The sequence below is a fragment of the Rousettus aegyptiacus genome, unplaced genomic scaffold, assembly GCF_014176215.1.
Source record: "Rousettus aegyptiacus isolate mRouAeg1 unplaced genomic scaffold, mRouAeg1.p scaffold_m13_p_11, whole genome shotgun sequence".
NCBI lineage: Eukaryota > Metazoa > Chordata > Mammalia > Chiroptera > Pteropodidae > Rousettus > Rousettus aegyptiacus.
The window spans coordinates 1,066,371-1,083,163 of NW_023416286.1; the positions used below are offsets into that span (position 1 = coordinate 1,066,371).

The 16,793-nt window shown below is 46.1% G+C and overlaps 1 long non-coding RNA gene across 1 annotated transcript; it reads right to left on the reverse strand.

The window, feature by feature from the left end:
• Positions 1–13,890: 13,890 nt before the first annotated feature.
• On the reverse strand, positions 13,891–16,539 carry LOC107498597. Its single transcript, XR_004953263.1, has 2 exons — positions 16,350–16,539; positions 13,891–14,450 (listed from the first exon to the last, which is right to left on the reverse strand). It is a non-coding gene; the product is annotated as an uncharacterized LOC107498597 (long non-coding RNA).
• Between the last annotated feature and the right edge of the window lie 254 nt (positions 16,540–16,793).

The following is a 16,793-nucleotide window of genomic DNA, read 5'->3' on the forward strand; positions in this document are numbered from 1 at the left end:
GCTTAGTGGTGGGAACAAAAATTAATCATCGTTATTAGCAGAGCGTGGAACTTTTACGAAGCTCCGTGTTGCTCATTCACTCCGCAAACATTAACGGAGCGTCTCAGTCATGCCACGTGCTAAGGTAAATGCCAGGGATGGGACAGAGGCGGCCCCTGCCTTCACGGGACGTAGGGCCTGCACTGGACCAGGAACAGCCACCAAACGGGGTGAGCGCAGCGCATGCAGCAATCACAGTTGGGTGCTACGGAGAAGGCGAAGGGGCGTCCCCACCAAGGATTACCATGGGGACCGAGGCCAGCAACCCAGGACCTCTCTGTGGGAGTGACGTTTCGTGTGAGCTGTGCGTAAGGGGACCGTTGTCTTTGAGCTTATCCTAGGGACCCCAGGAGAGTGGCTGGGAGGTAGCAGGTGTGACCTGAAACAAAAAGTCAGCCAGGTATTCCTCCAGCAAAAAAATAATAGTAATAAAATAATAATAATAATAATAATAATAATAAAGGATTTGGGAGGAAAGAAAGGATTATAGTCTGATTAGTGCTGCCACGTGGAGCCTCATGCAAGTCGGGGCGAAGCAAAGGGGAAGAGGTTCTTTAATGGGGGGTTGAGAGGGAGAGTGAGGGTGGAGGTCAAACCAGGAGCGTTTTGCTGGGGCGCGAGAGCTCCCCTCACAGGCCGTCCGGACTGCTGTCCCGGTTGAATCCTCTGCAATTAATTCCGCCACCAGAATAGAACCCTGGAGCCTGTTGAGCCCTCTGGGCAAGGGAGAAGTAGAGATGGAGTGAACGCTGAAGGAATGAGGGTCCCAAAACGCACGAGGCGAGTCGCCCCTAAGTTTTAGAGGCTAGCCTAAAATCGAGACGAAAGACTTTCTGATGTTAACTCGTTAGCGAACCTGATCGGTTTTATTCAAGAAAAGATGAGAAGACGCCCAAAAAAGGGACTGTCTGTCAAGAAAGGAGGCCTGTAGGGGGCGTCCTAAATAGAAGAAGCAATTAATCCCACTGCAAATGTACTGGGTTACTGAAAGACACACAGCCTAAAAACGTATAAGTAAAATATTCCTGAGCATTTTACTTAGGAATTCTTTCGACTTCCTTTTTCCACAGACTTGGAAAAACAGCCGGTCGGAATACGTTAATGTTCTCAGTGCAAATAGCTGTTGGTGATTCGTAACTAATTTCAGAGCCGCCTAAGTTCTGCTTTTCCGATTTAATTATTTTCATATCATACGATAGCAGCTCTCTATGGCGTTGGCGCCTACCCTCTGAGAGAGCGACTCTTTTATTTCGCTCTTGTTTTCCGTGTTTTTTTTTTTTTTCAGTTGTTTTCTGATTGCAGAATAGGGAGGGAGATGCGATGACCTCGAAGGAGAGAAGGAAAACGGGCCGTGAGAGCGCCCGGGCCCCAGCCCACCCCGCGCCGCCCCGGCGGCCTCAGAGGAGCCACTGTTAACGTTCCTCGCACCTCTTTCCAGAACGTTCTCTCATGGAAAAGCGTCTTTTTCCGCAACTGGATTTTTTTTTTTGCTTTCAACAATATATCTCAACGCTGATCCCATTCCTTTTTCCAGACCATAGCATATCAATGGTGCTGCGGAGAAACAAGGGGCCATAGGCGAGACCGGACAAGCCCAGGGGAGGCCAGCACGCAGGCCCTACAAACCTGGACGCCGAAGTAACCACGTAGGGTGGACCGAAGGCAAAAATTCCTGACTCGAAGCAAGTCCTGGCAGGTAGGCGCGTCCCAGGCCTGTAGTTTCCTTGACGAAGTCCGGTCTCTAATGTTGAAATCGTCTGTTGTCTTTGGGCATCTGAGATAACACACCTTTGAAATGTCAGGGCGGTTTTCTTTCCCAGAACCCTCGAAGGCACAAGCCCGGGCTCCGGAGCGCGAGACCACGTCATCATGGGCCCCGCATGGCATCTCCGTGTGCCGCACCTGTGAACTCTCCTGCACCCACCCCTGGGAAAGAAGGCTGTGTCTCTGCTTGTTATCCAGTCCCAGAGAGCCTCCCGCCTTGCCTTCTCCCTTCCCAACAGGTGTCGCGTGACCTTCCTTACGCCTCCTCCCCCACTCGCATGAGGAACTTCGTCTGAGGCTGGATGCTCTTTCGTCAACAGTACTGCAGTTTATCTAAATGATGGCGGTCATGGGCTGCATCACATTACAGTCGCCATTAACATCATTTCGTTGACTTGTCCTTAATATCCGGTTCTGATACTTACCAGGAAGTCATTTGCATGTTAAGTGTTACTTTTTTCATCGAAGTACCCAAAACACGTTTTAAAAAATATTTTATCCCAAGGAAGGGGTAATGTTTTAACTGCTAAGTTACTGTCTCTGCGGCTGGAGTACTTGTTCCTTGAGTGCAGTCACGGGTCACATAGTGATGTTTGGGTCAACAAGGGACCGTGAGATTATAATGGAGTTGGGAACTTCCTGTCATTGAGTGATGCCCAGAGGCTGTGGGGTCACGCATGGTGTGTGGCAGGCTGGACCGCCCGGGTTTGTGTGAGTGCACTCTGCTACGTGCGCACGCCGACGAAGTCACGTAATGTCGCGTTTCTAGAACGTGGCCCGTGGAGCGTGACTCGGTTTCCAGGTTGTGCTCTTTCCGGAAACCGACTGTAAAGTCCTCAGGGTGACGCTGCCCATTCACAGCCACCCCCCTCCCACTGTAAAGCAGAAGGCTGGCCTGTGCCCGGGAGAAGGACGATTTGAAATACTGGCGTCAGTTGTCACGTAAACAAATGACTCTCGTGACTGGCTAGTGCCAACTTAAAAATAAAAAGGCCCTTCGAGGTGAGAGGCAACGGCATTTATTTGAGATCAGTAAGAATAGCTATTCGGGAAGCTCTGACTCACTCAGGCAGAAGCCCACACAGTGTTCAGATGAGGACAGGAAGGCCATGCTCGGTGTTTACCAGAAGGGAAGGGGACAAGACAGCCATGGAAGGGCGATGCTAACTCCGAATGATGGTTTCGGTTTTCAGGCCTGTCCTCGGCTGTCTAGTAGTCCTAATATCAGCTTTCTTGTTGTCTTTGCAAATGGTGTCTTGGGACTTGACAATGCCTCGGGCTCCGTCCAAAGGTCGCCTTGCCCGGTTTTAACGCTGCAGGGACTCGAGGCCTAAGACGTGCAAGGCAGTTCCTCTGGCGTGGTGGCCCTGGCTCCGTTTTAAAGTGGCTTCCTTTATATGATCATTTGCAATACGAACTTTTTTCAGTTCTTCGTTTTCCACAAAATGGAAGGGATACCCAATTAGGCCGTCAGCTGATAGGACCTTAACATGATTTTTTATAAGAGATGATGTTATGAGTTGAATTGTCTTTCCACCCAAACATCTATTTTGAGATCTTAACCCCAGTACCTTAAATGCGACCTTATGTTGAAATCAGGTCTTCACAGAGATCATCAAGCTAAGAAGAGGTCGTTTGGGCGAGCCCCGATCCAGCAAGGCTGCTCTCCTTGTCGAAGGGGGAAGTTGGGTCACAGACACGGCCGCGCACGCGGAGAAATCAGCGACACACAGGGAAAAGTCGTGTGACCATGAAGCCAGGCGCACCAGAGGCGCTGGCAAACCACGAAAGCCAAGGAGGCCGGGAAGAGGCCCCTGGAGCCCTCCGAGGGGCCTGGCTCCGCCCACACCCTGATTTCAAACATCAGGACCGTGGGATGAAGAATTTGTGTTGAGGTAAGGCCTGCGGAGCGCGTGCTGGGAAACAAATGCAGACCTCTATGCGACCTCTAGCAGGGAATTCCCAGAGTTCAAAACGATGGCGACACAGCATTAAACAAAACCCCCTCTGCTTCCGTCCGCTTATGTCTGTAAACCAGTGTTTCTCAGCATCCGCACCCATGAAGCCGGACCAGGGAGCGCTGGGAAATCTGCCCGTCCTAGCAAAAAACAATATTCATCTGAAGATGCATTCATGAGCTGGTCTTACAGTTACTTTCTACACTGTTAAGTGAGTGTTCTAGAAAATTCTACTTCTCGTAAATTATTAATTGAAATGGGTAATTCTGCTTTTCATAAATTATTAATTAAAACGCGCGGTAAATACATCGTATTGGTTTAATCAAAGAGTTAATAATTTAATCTATGTTCATTGATAAGAAATGTTTAACACTTAAAATTTTCAATTTAAAATTTTTGTTTATTTACAGACTTTTGTTGCGTGGCAATATCATAGGATGATCATTAAAATGATTTTAAGATGAATATCTATCACGCTACGATAAAATTATATGGCGGAAGTAGAATGGAAAAGATGTTCAAATGAGAACAAGGAACCATGTAAAATTTCCTGCTGCTAAAGAATGTTTTATTCCTGTACTTTTCCAAAGAATGATGGTAAATGCCAAATCAACATAGGATTTAGATGCCAGGGATTCCATTAAATAAAAATGATTCACGATTTTTGTTTTTAAAGGTATGCATTTGCCTTAAACAGAAATTATATTAGATGTCACTTCACGTTGCGTAAATGGGTTTCTAGTTCATCGGAATCTTTCTGGAGGGTGCGTGAGCCAGAGGCATGTGAAGAGCACTGTCTAAGGCCCACCTGGGAAACCTGCTTGGCCTTCCTCTCTCCTCTTCTTCAGGACTCTTTTCGGCCTGCTACGGCATGTTAAGCACCATAACACAGGTTCCAAGGTTAATTGTTTACAACTCTTCCTCCTTTTCTCTTAGAGGGCAGGAATAATATGTTATTCATCTTTTTAGCCCCATGCCCGGCGTGAATATGGGTGCAGAATACATACGTACTTACTTATCTCTACTATGTAGTTAAGAATTTTCCCAATATAGGGCGTGTCCTAGAGTTTACAGTGGGAATAGGTTTATAGTATTTCTCTAGAAAAAAAATATATGCATTTTAATCCCCAAATGCACTGGGAAAACGTCTGGTTCTACCTAGAGAAATGGATTGAAGCCAAGTAAATGGGTACAGGCCATCCGAAATACAGTCTAGGGGGTCTCTCTTACAGAAACACCAGCAAAGCCAAGTGAGGCTGTTAGAGAGTTATTTGGGACTAACTGACTTAGGAAACAAAATCTTTTGCTGTCGTTTTCATAAAAACGGAAAACGTAACGGAGGCTGGCGATGCAAGCAGGGGCTGGGGGAGACGGCAGAGCGGTGCCCCCCGAGGGAACACGACCTGGCCGGGGCACCTGGACGTGGCGAAAACGGGAAGCTTTGCGTGATGCGCACCTCGCCACAACACAACGAAACGAAACGAACGATAGAAATAAAAAAAATCCTGCCTTCGGGGTATCTACGTTCCACCGAAGAAACGTGGGGTTTGATTCTAACAGCAGCGAAAAGCCATTCCTGTGAGTGGAGAGGTTACAAACTCTGATTTCAATATACGCACGTCTTTCATTCCGGCTGTTTTGCAGAGAACTGTTTGTCAGGGAGCGGGAGTCGGAGCAGGGGAGACAGAAGGGGGGCTTCACCTGGAAGGGCGGCAGTGGCGATGCCTGCAGGTGGGGACGCAGGGCCCGCAGGTGCATGGGGCCGACCCACATCACGCTCGGGGAGGGGGAAAAACTCCAAGACGTGCTGTTGAAGGGAAAACACAAGTTGCGGAGCAAGACAAAGAGTTGGATACCGATTACATCCAAAAGAAGCAGCGTCCTAAACATTTCTCGCAGGTACCAGAAGCGATGGGCTGTTGTTATAGGAGGAAATGCACAAACCAGACGTGTAAGTCCACGGTCAAGGTCAGGAAGCTGTTCCAAAGCACTGTGCCTTTTTTCATAAAAGCTTTTTTTTTTTTTAAACAAAGAAAATAATTAACATATTTAATGTCTAAGTAAAAAGTAACTTACAATTTTGGAAAGTGTGTTGAGAAACTGGTACTAATGGTGGCAGGCTTTTAAAAATTCCATCTACGTCCCCCTTAAAACCACACACAGCGTTCGAGAGACTTGGAGAAATGCTTTCAAAAAGACATACCTGCTGCAGAACTGTTTTCCAATTATTTAAAAAAATAAACTTTTAAAACTCAATTTAAAAAAATGAGCAAACCAGTCTCACCGAAATAAAAATACAGGCGGCAATTAAGCGTTCGAAAAGGTGCTCCACATCTTAGGTCATCGGGGAATTACAAATCAAAACAACAGTGAGATAACGCTGCACCCCGTGAAAGGGCCCGAAATCCAGAACAAAACCCGAAAGCCAGCGGGGGCGCGAGGCCACGGGCGCCCTCGTCCACGGCTTGGAGGAATGCGCAGTGATATAGCCACTTTGGGCGACAGTTTGGCGGTGGCCTCAGCCTTCTGGGGCTCCTGCCAAAGCTAAACAGAGTAGCCACGTGGCCCGGTCGTTCCTCATCGAGAGTTAACTAGACCGGTGGCTTGTAAAGAACAGGAATGTTTCCCTCCCAGTTCTTTAGGCTAAGGAATCAAGGCCCTGGCAGATGCAGTGCCTGGCAAGGACCCTCCGTGATCCACTGTGTCCTCAAAGGGCTGAGGGCTGAGGGTCTCTGAGTCTCATTAACGAGGGCACCAATCCCATTCGGGGCGCTGCATCTTCATGATGTTTACGGCAGCTTCACTCATAACTGCCGAACGTGGAGTCCTGTCCTTTCGTAGGTGACCGGTAAACGGTGCTGCATCCGTACCATGGGATGTTATTCAGCTCTAATAAGAACCAGCTACAGAGCCACGAAAAGACGCAGAGGAAGCTTAAACGTGCACTGCTCAGTGAAAGAGGCCAATGTGCACACCACACGCTGTACGACTCCAGCCACGTGGCCTTCCGGAACGGACAGTAAGAAGGCCCATGACTCACACGATCCCTCTTCCTGGTGGGCGTTCACATTTTAGCAAATGCATCCTGAAAGTGACATGGCTTCGCAGAGGGGTGGTCCCGACGGCAGAAGATGCTGCTCAGCCCGGGGGCGTTTCTCCCGGAACCCCTCCCAGTCAGGTCGTTTGCCTGGGGGCTCGTGGCCCTCCGTAAGGGGCTCACCTGCCCACATCACACCGTTTTGTAGTCTGTGGATAATTTTACACTGGCAGGAGGAACGGAATCTGAATTGTGTTTTTCCTCTTTTCCAAAAGTACTTAGACTGACTGTTAGTTTGAATAGAAGTCATTTTAGAAAAATCTAAATTTCCAAGTGATAATTTTAAGTATGTAAAATTTAGAAATTGATGCATGTAGATACTACTAAAAACTACACTAAAATAATTCGTCAAGTTGGCGAGAATCAGGTAACTTATTAACTTTTCGACATTAGGACTGGAGAATCTTTAAGACTAAAAATATTGTTTTCAATTACCAAAATTAGGGTGGAGATGTCAGTGTAGCACTTATTATTGCTTGATTTGCATGGTTTTTAGGTCTTTTATTTTCTGGGAGTAACCCATAGTGCGGTTATTAATGCAAATAAAAAATAACCATTTTAGGTGACTTTATTTCCAAATAACCATTTGTGTGTGTGTGTGTGTGTGTGTGTGTGTGTGTGTGTTTTGGGGCAGGGGCATGTAGGAAGTGTTTGTGCTTTCTGTTCAGTTTTGCTGTGAGCCTAAAACGGCTCTAAAAAAATAAATAAAATAAAGAATCTATTTAAAAATACACAGTAGTTCCTCAAAAAGGCCAAAAAGAACGGCCACAGGCCCAGTCATTCCCCACCTAGGCACACATCCAAAGGAATGGGAAACAGGATTTCAGACACCTGCACACTGGTGTTTATAGCCATGTTATTCACAAGAGCCAAAACATAGCAACCACCCTAATGCCCAACACCCATGAATGGATACACAGAACACGGTATCGTACCTATGGCGGAATACTATTCAGCCATGAAAAGGGATGAAGTTCTGTACAGGCTGCTGCATGGACGAACCTTGGGGACATGCTGAGTGAAATAAGCCCACCGAGGCGGCAGGGAGCGCAGAGGTCCCCAGGGACCGAGTCGCTGCTAAACAGACACAGGTTTCCGTTCGGAATGGTGAGAGTCTTGGAAATGGGTCGTGCTGAGGGTTATACAATGCTGCGAACACAAGCATTGCCATTGAGCTGTATACTTTAAAATGATTAAAATGGCAAATTCTAAGTTAAGTGCATCTCACCACAATTTTTAAAGGAGCAAAAATCACCTAGTGCTCCAATTAGTGAAAGCAAAACTCTCAGGCAGATAGTACTGAGCATGTCATGGCAAGTACTTAACGACAGAGACTGCTCAAGCTCTGAATATTTAAAAAACAAACAAATCATATCTTCGTTGGTCCAGAGAACATGTTAGTGTTTTTCTGTTTAAAAGAAAACGCACGCAGAACAGCTCGGTGGAATCCCCAGGAGTGTGAGAGGTTTCAGCAGTTCATGGACAAAGGACTCGAAGGGAAAAGAGGGTTCAGATAAAACAGGGTCCAGTGCGGAGACGGGTCAGAAGGTCTCTGGAAGGAAGGAAGCGTTCGTAGATTTTAACTTTTCATAAATACGACAGAAGGTGGCACTAGAGAGCTGTGAAATCGGTAAAACGCGGCAGTGTTGACAACTCCGTTCTTGGGAAACTAACGTAAGGTAAAAACAAATAACAGAAACGATCCACGTTAAATCTTAAACAGAGTTAATAACTTTTAAAAAATAGAGAATAAGCAACAAGGTAAGTTTACTGAAGAGAATAAAAGGACAGCAGAAAGACATGCTTATAAAACAGATGGCAACAACAGCCTAATACTTTAAAATTAATTAAAAAATTATCAAGAATTGGTAAAACGACATAAACAAGAGCCAGAGAAAGTAAGAAACGAGGTACCAGAATTCAGAAAATAACCACTTCAGAAATGAAGAAAAAACTAGAAGGAATTCAAAAGCGAATAAGCACTGTAAAATCGTCCTAAAAGGAAAAAGAGGAAAATCAAACAAAGGGAAAAAATGACAAAAAAATATTCAAGAGGAAGAGCAAATAGAGAAGACAGGCAAAGAAGATTCGACATGTAACTATAGTAAGCGTCACCAAAGAAGAAATCAAAGCAAAGAAAAAGGATAAATATTCAAAAATATTATTCAAGAAAATTTTGTAGTAAAGTTAGAAGGCTACAAGGACAGGCTGAGCATCTGGGTGAGCTGGCCATGAATGACAAACACTGTCACATGTTTTTAAAAACATTGCTGCCATGAAGCCTTGCTTCCGAATCTACTAGACAATTACCTTGGGCAAACCATGACGGCTGGAGCGACATTGCTTGACGTGAAGACAAAGGGTGAGCACTGAGTTTACGTGTAGAAATGAGAATATATTTGGGCTGTAAGAAAGAGAGCGCAGTACTTAAAGAACACACAGCCCGACAAATCAGGAACAACAAAACCGCAGAAACAATGGTTAAAGGGTGACGTAGGCAAACATTTTTTTTAAAAAACTGCTTTCGGTAATCTTGGTATCAGTGTTGTGATTGTTATTCTGAGTCTGTCTTTATGCATAATAATAGATGTGGCATATCAAAAATTATATACTATTTATATCACTCCTGATGTCCTTGAGAATAAATACTTATAATGTGAGGAAAAGACACAGCTCTAAGATAGAACAGGTTAAGTAAACATTGTTAGTACTGAATTTGAATTGATCCTACCTGTATGAACTCGTAACATTTTTTGGGGGGGGGGATTAATTTTTTTTATTTAAAAAAATTTTTATTTTTTCAGTTACAGTTGACATCCGATAATATCAAACTCATGGAGTATTTCAGGGGAAGGCGTTCAGATAGAGGTACGGACGTCCTAGCTCCGTTGAAGAAAGAGGACGAGATGACCGATTTCAGGTCTAGGGCAAGAAATGTACAACATGAGCCTGGAACACCTGTCACCCTACACAGTGAGGGCACTGTCTGACACTATTGGGGTTATGAATAGAGGACTCGAAAGCCAAATCGAGCGGGCTCCCGCTTGACAGAGATAAGGCAATTAGAGCAATAAATTAAATAATTCCAATAGACCGAAACACATCGGATATGTTTAAAACCGTGAGCTCACTGCGATATTTCTTGTAAAAAGAATTGCTCACCTTGGGTAGATACCAGGGCTTTTTAGCCATCGAACCGTTACAAGTTCTTATATTCTGGATACAAGGCCTTATCGGATGTATGATTTGCAAATATTTCCTCCCATTCTGTAGGTTGTCTTTACACTTTTTGGACACATGACTGTTTTTCATTTTAATGAAGTTCGAATTATTCTTTTATTGCTCAGGTTTTGACATTGTATCGAAGAAACTATTGACAAGTCCAAGGACATGAAGATTTACCCTACGTTTTCACGTAAGAGTTTTAGTTTTCATTTAGGTCATGAAGGCATTTTTAGTTAATTTTTGTACATAAACTATTTGTAAAAAGTTTACAAATTTCTTTTTTTTTTCATATCAATATCCAGTTGTCCCAGAATTACTGTTCTTTCCCCAATTTGCCGGAGAAAGTAGGCAAGAAAAAATTTTTTTAAAGAGGCATGGACGAACCTCGAAAACTTTATACAAGGTGAAATAAGCCACTCACAAAAGACAAATAACTCCACTTATATGTCAAAATCATAAGGGCAGAGCATAGTGTGGAGGGTTCCAGGGGCAAATGGGAAGCTGGGGAGTTATCGTTTAATGGGGACCGAGTTTCAGTTTCACAAGACGAAATATGGGGGCCATGGAGGTGATGGGCGCATGACGATGACAATATATTTAATACCACTGAGCTGGACCCTAAGAAATGGAAAATTTTATGTAACATGTATTTTACTTCAAAAAAGAAAAACAAAAGAAAAACTTAAAGACGTGTCCATTAGAAGTTCCAGAAAGAAAAATTAGAGAGAATCGGGGGAGGCAATATTTTTTAAAGTAACAGTTGAGATTTCCAGTATTAGAGTAATTTTCCAGAATGAAAAAGGTGCACGTAGTTATGAATACAACAATTAAAAACAAACCTTCGCCTAGGCAAACACAGTAACATGGCAGAATACCTAAGACAAAAAAAATTAAGTGAGAAGTTAAAGTGTTTTTGTAAAAAGTCAAATTAGGATAATTACGAACTTCTCATCAGGTACAATCCATACCTGAGTATGATACGATGGTATCTTTAACTGAAGGAAAATAGTGGTCAACTTAGAGTTCTCTGCCTCCTTAAAACAATCCTCCGAGAGTGAGAGCGAATAAACACTTTCTATGACAGACTGAGGGAGGTAACTGCCTGGGAAAGAAGTAATAAATGACATATTTCGATAAGCAGGGACTTCAAACGGGAACCAAAGAGTGGCATGCAGGAAGCAGTGATAAACGCACACCATGTGTGTGTATAATTGGAAAATACAAGTAATCATGAACTAGTGAAAGAAAAATACGAATCATGAGTAATTCCGGGAGAGTTGAAATTAAGGCCATGCCTGCTGAGGCGGAGGCTCTAGGCGATGACCTGGCGATGTCGCAGGGACGGATGACAAGGCACGGGGTGGAGGTGACCCGAAACGTTTGCAGTGGACGGCGGGCCAGGCGGCTCTGGCCTGCGGCCCCCCGGCTCCGGCTCCCTTTCCGCCGGGTCTGGGAAATGGGTTCGGGGGCTTTAACGTGTTTCTTTTTCCAGCGGCCGCAATATTAGTGGGGTCAGTCAAGGCTCTGGAGCGCACACGGGGCGGGGGGGGGGGGGGGGGAGGGGGTGGCGGAAGATTCTGGAGAGCACACGGGGAAGGGGGGAGGGGACCGGGACGGGGCGGGGAGGAGGGGGGTGGGGAGAGGGGGGTGGGGGGAGGGGGGCGGGGTGGGGTGTCAGGATCTGGAGCGCAGGCCGGGGGGAGCGGGAGGTTCTGGAGCGCACACCGGGGGAGGGGGAGGTTCTGGAGCGCAAGATGCGGGGAGAAGGTTCTGGAGCGCACAGTCGGGGAGAAGGATCTGGCTCGCAGGCCATGGGAAGAGAAGGTTCTGGAGCGCGCGGGGGGGGGGGCGGGAAGGAGGAGGAGGTTCTAGAGCGCGCACCGGGCGACCAGAAGGTTCTGGAGTGCACAGTGGGGGAGGGGAAGGTTCTGGAGCGCGCGCTGGGGGAGGAGGAGGGTCCAGCGAGCCCGCAGAAGGTTTCGGGGCGCGCACTGAGGGCCGCCCTGGACCCTGGCCGTGCGCCCCCGGCTCCTCCCGCAGCGGCGCCCTCGGCGCTCGGTGGCCCGGCCCGGCAGCCCGCGGCGTCCCTGGGCGCCCCTCCCCTCGGGGACTGGTCCTGGGGGGTCCTGGGGGGTCCTGGGGGGCCCTGGCGAGCCAGCCGCCCGCTGATGACTGTCCCCAGCACCCCGGAGGGTGAGCCTCAGACGGCCCCAGGTGGGTTTCGGTCGGTGGCGCGGGCACGCCCCCGGGAAGCCAGGTCCGGCAGGCAGGTTTCCAGAAGGTTCCGCCGGGGCAGCCGCGCTGCGCGCCTCCCGGCGCGGCCGGAATCGCCCCCTTGGCGGGTGAGGGCTGCGCCTCCCGTCTGTTCCCGGGGCGCCCGGCGCCTCCGCCTGTCCTTTGCGTGGTCTCGGCGGCCTGGTCGCCTCCCACGAGCCGGTCCCCGTGCCCCGTCTCCGTTGCGGGGGGTCGAGGCCAAGGCGGAGGTCCGGGGAGCTGTCCCCGCGGGGACGTCCTCACCTCCGACACCAACGGCCAGCTCAGGGGTTCCCTGAACGCCCCTCGGCTTCGGGGGGCTCCCCGCGGGACGCGCACTTGGGGTGTCCACCGTTTTTACTAGCGATCGGCCACGTGCCGCCCACGTGGCTGACTCCGAGTCTCCGGCTCCTCCGTGTCATTAGCGGCCACGTGCCCTCGAGGTTGGAGCCGACCCCGCAGAGCCGAGGCCCCCGCCGCAAGTCACTTAGTCGGTCAGCCCCATGCAGGAGGCCCGAGGGCAAAGGCCAGGCCTCCCCTTGCACCATGACAGCTTAAAAGCTTTATACTCCTCTAGTTGGAATATTTATACTTTTGTATTAGTAATTTTCTTATTCTGAGGTAGCTTCTAAAGCAAAGTGAAATTTGATAATTTCTCTTATTTACTGGTTTTCAAAATAACGAGTTCTTTTACAATTATCCTTCAAAGGGATCAACGATTTCATTATAGAATGAGCCCAATGATTGGCTCAGAGATGGAGACATAATAACAGCTTTAATCCATGCACTTGTCATTTATGGACGGTCACAGTGTGCCGTCCTGGGTCATTCCAACGTTGTTCCTGAGTCCTCTGATCCAAGTTGAGTCATCTTCACATTTCCTTGCTTTCTGTTAGGCCAGGGAGCTCCAGGATCACCTTAAACATTTCCTGCCCCACACCCGATGGGGTCATTGCTCCAAAGAGCCTTGGGCTGTTTAGTGGAAAAGAATAGTTAGCATAATCCCGGGCCTGGGAAAGCTTGTTGCTACTAGGGTGGTCGTTGTTATATTCTTTTCAGGGGCCAGAGCTAAGAATGAATGTTGGTTAGGTTAAGTTAGGTTACACTAGCAATATGAGCGCGTACTCGGCAAGATAGCATGAGTCCATACGCAACTACAAGGTTTTTACTTAAACTCATTGATCTTACATTTGTATTTCCTTTGTCTTGTGCCAAAATCTCAGTACAAACGTAATTTTTATTTGCTTCATCCTACATGCAGACACAATTATCACAGAAATACCACCCATGATACAATTACGGAAAATAGTTTAAAATTGCTGTAAAGCTACTTTTTCCTGAGGAAAAGCTCATCTTAGCATGCATGGTAAACTAATGTGTGTAAGGTCACTTGGTGTTTCTTGCTAAATGATGATGCTGCCAACTGAATATACAAGTTTCACTTGTTTCATTTAACTTTCAATTTTTAGGGATTGCTTTTTAAATTTTAATTACATTTTGTGATATGTGAAATATTAATGCGGAATATAGGAAAAAAAGAAATCAGAGTTAAAATATTCTGAAGTTCTTATATTTTTTTAAGTGGAGAACAACCATATAATTTAACTGGGTATTTCTAAATCAAATATGTGTGTTTAAAAATGTAATAAAAAAAGGTAAAAAATAAAAGAATACAAAAAGTAGTGAGGAGAATAAGGAAAGCCTGAACGACCACGCAAAAGGCCGCGTCTCTGTTGCTGTTACTCCGTAACAAATCACCCCAAAGCGGGGCGGCTAAAAACAGCAAATGCCCATCTCGCCGTCTCTCTCCGTGGGCAGTTCAGAAGCCCAGCGGCACGGGCCACACTCAGGGCCTCTGATGAGGTCGCAGGCCATGCGGAGGCCGGAGGCACGGTCATTAGAAGGCGCGGTGGGGGCTGGCGGATCTGCTCTGAGGCCCGGCAATGCGCTGAGCACGAGGCCGCAGGGCTCCACTAGCCGTCCGCAGGGTCCCTGCCGCTTCGTTGGGTCCATCAGCGGCGAGAAGCTAAGTGCAGTCCGTGCGCCCGGAGAGGAGTCGGCCCACGGATTCAGCGGCGGAGTGCCGAGAATTTATGGACGTGCGTTAAAACCACCTCAGAGAGAAAGGAGGAAAATACATAAGCAAAGAAAAAACGCAGTAAACAGGAGACACAGAATTAAATCCAAAACATGAATACCAAGGTATGAATCATTTTGGTGACTATAGATTTATTACGCCTGCCTATTAAGAGAGAAATATGTAAGAACTGGGTTTTTTTAGAAAGGCAGCGTATGATACGCTCCAAATTGTAATAATATGGAAGGTAAAGAGGTAAAAACATGAACTCCTGACAAATACTAAGCAAAAGAAAGTGAAGCAACAATATCAAATGAAATGGACATTACTGCAAAATGCATTAATAGAGAAAAGAAAAATAATCTATTGATAAAGGAACGACTAATGAGAAAAGCCTAACAGTTCTGATATTGTACGCACTTCATATACACAACAATTACCATGTGGAGATATTTTTCAATCCACAGTTATTCCACATTTTCATGAAGTCAAGCAGAAAAAAATTTGTCTAGCCCATAGATGGTTTTAATTTACAATAAATTTAAAAGGTTGAACTTCATTCGATAAGTAGAGAATGAATAGTCTTTTCATAGATGAAACATTTGCAAAAACCGACCACCAAGTAGGTCCTAAGAGATTTCTCAGCAAATATGAAAGAATAGATCTTTTACAGACTGCAGTGCACAAAACGAGAAGTTAATAAAAATCAGAATAACGCTTCAAGAAATTTAGAAATGCATATGTATGTTATAAATGCACCCACAGGTGTATAAATTTTAAAATGCCCTTCAGAATAATTCATGGTCAAAGGATAAATAATAATTAAAATTATAAAAATTGAGACTAAAAATGGAAGTATTGTATTTTTTAAAATGTAATATGAAGCCAAAGTGGTCCATGTCAAGAAATGTGAACATTACTGCTCTTTCTGGACAAAAACAATAAAATTAATGAATTACATATCGGACTCAGAAAAAAAAACAACATAATCTTAAAAAAAGGAAGAGGAAAATATAAAGACCAGAGAAATAATGATATATTCAAAAACAAACAAATATAGAGAGGATAAAAGTTACCAAAAACTTCATTTGAAATGGTTAATAAAGTAGACAGTTCACTGGCAATATTAGTCACGACACCATGGCTAGTACGTGTATAAACAGTAGTAAAAATACTAAATAGGATGTAACTGTAACACAGTTTTTATAAAGAAAACTCCGAACAATTTTACGTCGACAAATTTGAAATCTTAGGTAAAATGGACTTTCGCGAAGAAAAATTAAAATTACCAAAAAGAACCCAAGAAGAAATAGGAACATTTTTAAACTATTAAAGAAATTAAAGCAATAATTAAAATTCCCCAAATGGTAACAAATCCAGCTGCTTTTTTGGAGAATGTTTTTTATTTTGAAATGAATTTGAAACCTGGAAAACTGCGTTCAACACCGCGCAGGAAGTGCCTGTGTTCGCCTTCACACAGATGCCCACCCAGGTCACCAGCATTTTGCGACATCTGCTTTGTCCCCCTCTTCCCCTCCCTGCACATCTGGTTCTTTCCAGAATGATTTGGGTGAGTTGCAAACATCGTGCCGCTCTGCCCTTAAATTCTTCCTCACAAAGGTATTCTCTTTCATAAGAACAGAAAGAAGTATGGAATTCTATTGATGCGATACCGTGATCCCGAATTCGCATTTTGTCAACTGTCCTAGTATTTCCCACTATGGCAATTCCCCCCTCCCCTGCCCACCTCCAGGACTTGCTCCGGGAACTCCGGTGGCACTTAGTTCCACGCCTCTGTAGTGTCCTTCAGTCTGTCTTGGCCCCGTGGCCTTCTTTCTTTCGTGACCCTGACCGTCTTGAAAAGCCCAGGGCAGACGTTTTGCGGACAGAGCCCGGATGTTTAATACATTATTACCCTGGTGATTCTGGCCAGTACCTTAATTGCAGCCTCGTGAGGCCCCGAAGCAGAGAGCCAGCGAAGCCGTCCCTGGATTCCTACCCCGCAGAAACTGGGAGACGTTAACTGGGCAACTGCGTTAAACAGAAAGGGATGTGTTTTTTCACAGAAGTACGAAATCGGTGTAACTCAGCCAAGAGCAAGGTGTTGGCAGGTCCTGGGTCCCTCGAGGCCCTGGCAAAAAAAATCCATTCGTTACCACTTTGGGCTTTGTAACCATGAGGGGGAGGCACACTTCGAAGCGCTGGGGGTACAGCCTCAACGCTGGGGGTACAGCCTCGAACAAAAGCGACGAAGGCCCCTCCCTGCCCCAGCGGAGTTTACGTTGCATCGAGGGCGCAGGGCGGTGGGGGAGGGGGAGCGTTTAGAAAACACAAGTAGAAAGAGTAAGATGTGGAGGATGGTGAGCAGCGCTGCGTGCGG